Here is an 8,130-nt window from a genome sequence, read left to right on the forward strand (position 1 = left end):
CAAACTCTGGAATTCTCTACGCATGAAACTTAAACTCAATCCGAGCTAACTCTATTCAGGAAACAGCTAAAGAGCTGGCTCGTCTTCCTTCTCACATTAGGTTTGCCATTGGATTGGCTCGTTTGTCGCTAGTGCCAAGACGCCTTCAGTCCTTCGTGTGCTTTATAAGTCGCTTACTTACTTACGTAGCCCGGTGCTGGTTATGGTGTCAAGCAATTGGTAAAGGATAGAAGCTTTATTGGTTCACTGAGGATGGTTATATCAGATTCCTTAAGTGTGATCTGCTTATAATGAAAAGTTATAACAAAGCAAGCAAGCCTGAATTTACTTATTATGAAAAAACATGTGTTAAAGGAAATGTTCTTTTAAGATTGGACTGTGACATTGCGCTAAAGCCTGTAGGCAGGCATTTAGTTACAAAGAATCTCACAGATAGCAGAAGTAGGCAAGGGTTTTGGTGTTTGCAATCTACTGGAACAAACTATGGAGATAGACAATTTTCAGTTTGGTAATCCTTGTTACGCTCTTTTGGGAGGGATTTTATATTGTTTTGACAACTGTAAATAAATTCAATAGGCATTTAATGGATGAACCTCCCACGTCCCCAGACAAACCACGGCTGTAGAAGAATTGCACTGTAAAAATCTTTTATACCCTCTAAGGAGAGTTAGGGCCAGATGTACGATCATAGCATTTTGCGACTCGCAAATTGCGCTCAATTGCGAGTCACAATTTGTGAGTCGCAAAATGCTGTTTGCAACAGTGTCTGAGACACTGTTTGCGACTCCCAATGGGGTCGCAAATTGCATGCCTCATGAATATTAATGAGTCTCTCGCAATTTGCAACCCCATTGGGAATGGCTAGCCCTCCCAGGCATGGTGGCCTGCTGGGCTCAGCAGACCTCAGCAGACCTCCATGTCAGGGACTGCTTTTAAAAAAAGCAGTTTTTTAAAAATGCAGCACGTTTTCTTTAAAGGAAAACGGGCCGCATTTAAAAAAAGAAAAATTAAACGTTTTCGTTTAATCTTTTAAGGGCAGGTAGTGGTCCCTGGGACCACTGCATGCCCCTGAAAAATATTTCCCCCTGCATTTGCAAAGGGGAAGGGGTCCCATTTGCGAGTGATTTACCACCCTCTTGAAGAAGGCGGTAAATTGCGAGTGTTTTGCCACCGCAATTGCGGTCGCAAAACATTCTTACAAAGGCCTCTTCCTAATAGGGACTCGCAATTCCTATTTAGCGAGTCGCAAATAAAGTGTGACTCGCTAAATAGGGATCGTACATGGCCCTTTTGTATTTTGCATGCGCAAACGGTTCGCAAACTCATCTGCGCATGCAAAATAGGGTCGTACATCTGGCCCTTAGCATTTTGCTAGGAAAACTATGCTGCATATGTTTGCAATTTTATGACTGTATGTCTGATGGTTATTTTGTGAAAAAACTTAAACTCAATACAGGTGGCCATATTTGATTATGGTGACAAGCCAACGATGACAGCTGTATACCGGATTGGTTCACTAGGAAGAGGTATTTCAGATGCTCTGTTTATCGTGAAATGTTACATCAAAGGCAGTAGGCTTAATTTATTTATTATATAACACACATTACAGCCACTAAGCCTTTAATGGTGTATTGTTTTTGCACCATGTAAAAGTCTGTAGTCAGGTGCTTTGTTACATGAAATCTCACAGAGTACCTTCGTACGGAAGGATTTTGATGTTGTCGACCCCCTTTGACAAACCCTAGGGATTGAAGACTTGCAGCGGAATATTTCTTGCTAGAATCTTTTCTGAAGGCCTGGCAGGCTTAGCTGTCTGCCAGGATCTTATAATGAAATAAGTCATTTGTCAGCGCATACGTCCGTATATGTATAAATATATACGGATACAGAAATGAGAGAGCCTTTGGCTCAGCCCTCTGTTGCCACTGATCTGTATGAGAGTTAGTTACACTCTGCTCCCTCCATGGCTATGTACTGACCGCGTAGCGTGCAGTCCACATCTGTCATTGACTCTCTTGCCCTGTGAATGACGGTGGTTTCTGATCACATGTGTACATCCACCTGCAAACGAGGGCACGTCAGTATCAGGGCTGATGGGCCAGTCCTTTCGTTTTCAGTTTCTTCCTGTTTTAGTTGCCTGTTCATTTCTTTGCTTCTCTTGTTATTGTTTTAATCTTTAAGAGCATACCACAGCTCCACTGTCATTTGGGGTGCGCCGCATCTCGGACGCTTCTCCCTCTAAACCAGGTGACCATTATCGAATGCTGGTATCCATAGTGTATCATTGTTTTACCATTCCAATATGGCCAACACATTAGTTCCGAATGTGACAACATGGTGGAACTTTAAAAGAGCAAAAGACTATGTAAAATAGCACTGCAAGACGGACAGCAGCTGCTTTGTTTAGTTTCATTTTTGCAAGCAATGTCTGCTGTTTTTAGATAGCAGCAAGTCGTCTTCGTTCTACTCATATTTGTTTAACTTATCTCGCATATGTTGTTGAGTGTATGCTTTATGATGGTGGTGTGAGGGGGTGAGTGCAAGAATGAGCCAGTGGATGTGTGAATCGATACTAGAGTGCAAAGGTGACTGACAGAATGCTACATATGCTACAATCCATTTGCAAATGTTTTGCAACGCATAAAGGACACAGTTGTTTACTGGACTTTTAGACTGTCATGAACTTTGCCCAAGAGACTTTGACTTGATGTGTGCTCTAATATAGATTGATTTATTTTGACCCAAATCATGTTATTTGGGATGTGCTGAGTCCAGTGGGTGAACTGTTTAGTAGCTCAGCCTTTGCTGCCTTCATACTTGGGTTTCTGGTGGATCCTTCTCTCTGTTGTTTGTGCACTTGAATCTATTCTCAGGATTATAATTTGTGGCTCTAATGATCTTTGCAGATATTTGGGAATGCCCTGATCGCTATATGTAAATCATCAGTTGTCGGGCATTATTCTCAAGCATTTCTTCCAATGTTGGCAAGTAAAACAGGTACCTGCTTTTAAGAAGTCATAAAAACATGGCTTCTGCCGTTATCTAGTGGTCTGGTTGTGTACGTTGCCTCTTTATTATTAAATAGTGCAGGGATCCTTACAGTTCTATAAATAAATTTTCAGAAGGACCGTGTGGTCATGGAAACCACGGATCCTGGGGCATTAGGCCTCCTCTGCCCCCTTTCTGACGGCCCTGCCAATAACAACTTCCTGAGTAGAGGATGATGAAGAGTGTTGTCGCGTGACAAAAATTCCCAATACTGGAATAAACACACAGACTCTTCTTGGCAATGCAAGGACAGTATTTACTAACTGTGCAACAGGGAGAAAAACGATAAGACTGCACGCACCTCAGCCCTGCTCGGGCCATCGCTGCGGTGTTTCTCAAATGCTTGTTCGCAGACAGACCTTTTTATACAAATTAATAGAATACATTATAACACATAGTAAATAATAGCGGACTTGCAAGATACAGATTTAAGATGTGGCAAAATCCTCAGACATGTGACCTCATAACCCCGAATTCCTGAACAATTACACATTCTTCGTTGTACTCATGACAATGCTTCATGACATATCATTCTTTGACGTATGAATGTGTGCGCGTTTCATGGTAGATGTAATTGACTTGAAGTGTGTGCTGGCAGCATTGTGTGCCTGAGATCTTCATGTGCTCAGAACTTAAGTGCAGATTTACAAGACCCTGGCGCCATTTTTGCGCCACTTTTTCCGTGTTAAAAATGACGCAAAAGTGGCGCAAGGGGCTTGTGAATCTGCCCCTTCGTTTCTTCCCTGAACCCATTGTCTAATCAAGCACCTGTATGCTATGAGCTAATTAGATTATGAACCCATTGTCTAATCAAGCACCTGTATGCTATGGGCTAATTAGATTATGAACCCATTGTCTAGTCAGGGTACAATCTGTTTGAAGGTATGGTGTGTGCCGGGGGAATTGTGTGCTGATGCCATAAATGCTTTCGAGTGTGGTAGACATGAGTTGGCTTTTAACTAAAAACCCTTTCAAGTTTCTAATTCCACAACATCCTTGAATTAAATTTTACCTTGCTTGTGTCTGTGTAGGATTTGGGACTGAACTGTTTTTTAACCACAAACAGCTGTGTGGTATCTGCTTGCACTTGATGCGGCTCAATATTTTCATGTTTCACATTTTCAACAGCGTGGTAATTTTTTACATTTCCTACAACGCTCCCCCTGTAGTTGATATTTCAACTACTTCATTTAGCTCTTGGTCTATCCTTGATACCTGGTGATACACTTTCTACTACTTGTGTTGGTGTGCTAACTGAAAACATTCCTCCTTCCTTGAAGCCTATTCTCCTAACACGGGAAACAACGTTTACATCATGGATTTTACACCACAAAGCAATCACAACGCAGTTGTTACAACGACTGTGTTATTACAATGCAGTGTCATTACTACACAAGTCGTTACAATGACTTGCACTAGATGGCGCACTAGACTAAGGAATGGTATGATTTAATATTCCAACACCTTCCCTGGTGTTGCACACACTGGAGTTGGAGTAGTAAATCATACTATTCCTAAGTCCAGCAAGCCATCTAGTGCAAGTCGTTGTAATGACTTGCGTTGTAATGGCACTGCGTTGTAACAATGCAGTCATTGTAACAACCGCGTTGTGATTGCATCGCGGTGTAAAAACAGCGATGTAAAGTGTCAAATTCTCCTAACACATGCCAGAATTACTTGCATCAAACAGTATATCAGTAGTAAGACCACAGTCGTGGGCAACAAGGCCACCAACATACAGGATGGCTGCGAGCCAAACCAACCAGTGAGCCAACTATCTGGAGCACCTCCTTTATCTGTCATTTTAGTCTGTAAATTATGCTGTGTCTGTATTGCCTCTGACAAAGTTTGATTTTCTGCATCATTTCCTGGAATGAAGGTGAAGCACGCAGTCCCTATTTTCTTGCAAACCCCTCCCTATATGGCCGTCATAAGGTCAAGTACATAACGGTGTTGTAGCACCATCATTCTTATGGCACATAGTTCTTCTTTTATGACGTTGAAGCCATCGTTGGTAGTGTTGATGACTTTGAGGAGCTCCCACTGTGTAATCTGGAGCCAAAGAGCTGTTGCTTTAGCTCGACAAAATGGCAAGATGATCCCAAAGAAAAGTTTGGCATTGTTGAACAGGTGATACTCTTGGGCTAACATCCTTCCAGGTGATGTGCCATAATACTCTGCAGTTTTCTTACTTTCGCTATGGTGTAGCAAAGTAGTTGAATGGCTCAAGGGGTGTTTATGCAAAGTCAATATGTTTATTCCAGGAATTACCAAAACTGGAGCATGCAAAGTCACAATGATAATAATATCCACATTTGTACAGTGCGAACAATCACCCGTAAGGGTCTCTAGGTGCTGGGGGCCGTCGGGAAGATTAAGGAAGCTATTGCCCAGAGTCACATGGTGCTGGGCTAATCTGCTGCCGGTGCCGGGGATCAAACCGTGATCCCCATCTTCCGGAGTCAGTCGCCCTGGCCGTGGCGCCACACCTCTTCCATAATGGAACAATTCCCTCCCCAGTTTGGTAGTAACTGGGCGTACAGTAGGTCTCCACACTGCCAGAGCAAATCCATGAGGCTTGAGGTGCCCCCCTGCATGTTAGCGTGGAATACTGTTATCCCACAAGCAGTATTCTGGCCTATATTGATGGTGCCATTTCCCCAGAAATATATGGAGGCAGAAGTTAGTTTCATGACAGTCCTGAGACTTACAGTGCTATCTACCTAAGTGTAACACAAGATGTTTTTGTCAGAGGTAGGTCTACATTTCCCTATTGCATCCGGGCTGACATCAGTTCCATTCCATAAAGATATGGCCCTATAGGAAAATCCAATGTTGGAATGCCACTGATCATGGGCAAAGACTGACTCTGTTACTCTAAAGCCTGGCCTTCGAACACAGTCTAGGGGTAATGGATTTTTAAAATACTTGTTACACTCAGTTGGTGGGCGCGTTACTTGTAGAAATCCTAGAACTAGGACCATCTGGGTCCAATCTACAGTGGTGGGGCAAATTGTCTTTCTCAGGCATGATATTTCTTCCCTGATGCCCTGTCTATCTGAGAAAATGTATAGCACTTCTGGTAAAGAGTCACCTTTTGTGACATTAACTAGGAAGCATACTATTTTGAAATGTGTTCACATTTGAGCCTTATTTCCGAACAAGTAAAGATGTCATAAACATTGAGCTATGTCTGGGGGTACTTCTTTTGTGAGTGCAGTCTATCTGAACCATTCACATGGGGAATTAGGAGCACATGAAGCACCACTCATTTGTGGTCTTTAATCCTATTTCTGACATGTGCTGATACCACATGTTATCTTACAATTTAGCGTGGGCGTTATGGGTCACATTTTTATTAGAGAACTCTCTCCGGATGTCGAAAACATTGGAATTGGAGGGTACTTTGCAAGCAAAGAGAAGTAAGTATGGAACTGAGAGACAAAAAAGAAGCATGAAAACAAAAATACATATCTTTTTTTTCTGTCCTTTTAAAAAATAGCCAAAATGCATAGTTGCAATGGGGTGCTTTCATGACAACAAGTTTAGTTCCCCCTCTTGTTCCATTTGCATTGTTCATTGTTTTTGGTGAGTAGCTGGGTTGAGACGCACATGGCTGTGGTATAGCTGGGACTTCCTGCTGTTTACCTTGAAGGCAGTTGGTGTGACTGTGGTGACTGTGTAGGCATCCTCCAAACGTTTCTCCCTCCATTTTTCGGATCCAGTTGCGTGCAAACCCTTGATCTCCTACTTACACAGCTGGGAGGTTGAGCTCGGCATTGGCACACTTTTCTTTTTCTTTGGTTTGAAGATGAACCTTGCACACTTCATCAGTTCACACAAATACATATGCATTTCATCATTCAGTGCTTGTGATGAGCTTTCGCCCTGAATTTTACACCTCGTGGCAGGGACTTGGACATTGATAGACTATTCTGTCACTATTTGATGGGGTGTCAAAGTGTTGGTCTGAACATGGCGTATTTCTCAGGGAAAATAGTCCTATTGGCAAACAGTATAACCAATTTATGTTGAAATTAGGACATCATTTTCTGATCTTGCATTTCAAGAGGTCATTTAGTCACTCAACAATACCATTACTTTGGGAGTGGTACACAGAGGATAATATGTGCCTAATCCCTAATAGTGTTGTAATATATTCAAATAATGTAATGGAAAAATGAGGGCCATTGCCACATCTTATACCTTCTGAGATTCCCCATCAAGGAATCACTTTCAGAACTAGGAATGGGGCTGCTGTTTTGGCATCACAGTTGGCGCATGGTCCTGCTTCGATCCATTGGTAAAATGGGTTGACCACCACGATGAGGTACCTGGAGTTACTGTGCCTATCAATCATATCCACAAAGTCCAGATGAAAGACTTTGAAGGGACTTTGTGGTCGTGGGATGGTAGAACGTATCACTTTTAGGGTGGGATTAGGGTAATACTGCTGTCAGATTGAACAATTGTGCAGATACATGGCAATCTCTCTAAGAGGTTTCTATGCATCGCAGGACTACCATAATATTTAAGGAACCCTCTGCTGCTCCACCTCATGATCAGGTGCGGCCGTGCAGGAAATAGCGGTCGGGCCGGGTTGGGGGGATTTGCCAGATGACCATGAGGGGAAATAAAATAAATTAAGAATTGTTCTCGCCTTCGTCTGTTGAAATCACCCCCACCCGGTCCCATCGCCCCACCGCTACCTGCACGGGCCGCTGCCGCTCATGATGCTTGAGTGCACAGTGGTAGTTCCATACGCTGAATTTGAGTATATCGTAACTACTTTTCCTGCTCCGGACTTAAGGGATACTATTAATGCTGTTAGTTCTGCTGCCTGACTGGAATGATGTGCGGGTAATGTCAATTGTTCAACGACCTGCAGGGAATCAGAGGACCCGTGCTGTTGAGCCTCGACTACGGCTGCCCCTATGTGTCTAATTCCTGCAGTCTGGTCAACCGTGGACAAACCGTCAACAGAGAAGGCGATGCTGCCTGGCATTGGATCCTCTGTGGATTGACTGCACTCGTTGGGACTGTATGTTGCACAGTCATGTGAATCCTCCTCAGGGTCTAAAT

This window comes from Triturus cristatus, chromosome 10, assembly GCF_964204655.1.
Source record: "Triturus cristatus chromosome 10, aTriCri1.1, whole genome shotgun sequence".
Taxonomy (NCBI): Eukaryota; Metazoa; Chordata; class Amphibia; order Caudata; family Salamandridae; genus Triturus; species Triturus cristatus.